The sequence below is a fragment of the Myotis davidii genome, unplaced genomic scaffold, assembly GCF_000327345.1.
Source record: "Myotis davidii unplaced genomic scaffold, ASM32734v1 scaffold1828, whole genome shotgun sequence".
Classification (NCBI taxonomy): Eukaryota; Metazoa; Chordata; class Mammalia; order Chiroptera; family Vespertilionidae; genus Myotis; species Myotis davidii.
The window spans coordinates 15,192-16,371 of NW_006298629.1; the positions used below are offsets into that span (position 1 = coordinate 15,192).

Sequence of the window (1,180 nt, forward strand, 5' to 3'; positions counted from 1 at the left end):
CGTCAGGGGCAGAAAGTCCGCCCGCCGGTCCACACCCTGGAGAAGTGGTACCAGTGCGACGTCTGCCACAGAAGTTTCAGACACCGCGGGAACCTCAATGTGCACATGCGCACCCACTCGGGCCTGAGATCCTACCTGTGTCCCCAGTGCCACCTGGCCTTCTGCCAACTGGGGACCTTTAAACGCCACCAAAGGACACATGTCAAGGAGGCGCTCCAGGCCCCTTCTGACCCAGAAGGAAAGTAACGGGTCTCCTATGATGCAAACATGGCCTATGAGCACTTAGGCAGACGGGGGTCTATGAATTAGAATTGGGGTCCTTGAGTAATTACTCATGCTCCCTATTGGCCCCCTACTCTGTGTCCGTCTTGCTGTTTGTTTCAATAAATATTTCATGGTTCAACCCTTATTCCTTGTTTGTCCTCTGTTGTCCTTTATTTTATGTAAAATAGGGAGGTCCCAGGAGAGTGGCCGGATGCCCTACAGAATACCCAGTGCCATGTGGATGTCAGATACATCACACTTTTTATTTTCTAAAAAATACATATATTTGTATTGATTTCAGGGCGGAAAGCAGAGGGAAGTGAGAGATGGACACATCAATGATGAGAGAATCATGGATCGGCTGCCTCCTGCACGCCCCCTACTGAGGATGGAGCCCGCAACCCGCACATGTGCCCTTGAATGAAATTGAATCTGGGACCCTTCAGTCCGTAGGCTAAAGCTCTATCCACTGAGCAACACCAGCCAGAGCCAAACTATTGTTTAGATGTGTTCTGAATTATTGCTTTATCTGACATTGACATTTTCACTGAGCATCGTGTTTTGAGAGAGAGAGAGAGATTGGTTGCTCCCTGTAGGCACCTGGACCGAGGATTGGTCCAGGCTTGTGCCAGGACTGGGAATGGAACCAGCAGCTTTTTGCTGCACAAGATGATGCTCCCGAGCTTGGTGGACACACCCAGGAATAAGGGTTTGCCAGGTGCGGGGTGTGGCTGCCCAGGGGGTTCTCCTGTTCGGTGGACTCTGCTGGTGTGTCTTCCTCCTCTTGCCCTGGGGCGTCAGCCTCAAGTGCAGCCGGACAGGGGCCTCCTGTCGGCTCTCGGCTCTTCCCGGGCCGGGCCGGCCACCAGGGGCCCCCGGGTCGGTGCAGAACAAGGTCCGGCCCAGCTCTCCCCGA

General features: G+C 53.8%; 1 long non-coding RNA gene across 1 annotated transcript in view; it reads right to left on the reverse strand.

Moving 5' to 3' along the window:
• Positions 1-180: 180 nt before the first annotated feature.
• Positions 181-1,180, reverse strand: part of LOC107184764 — a 10,938-nt gene continuing 9,938 nt past the window's right edge. Inside the window, exon 3 of the long non-coding RNA XR_001515676.1 lies at positions 181-223. This is a non-coding gene — a long non-coding RNA (uncharacterized LOC107184764). The remainder of the gene's footprint in view (positions 224-1,180) is intronic.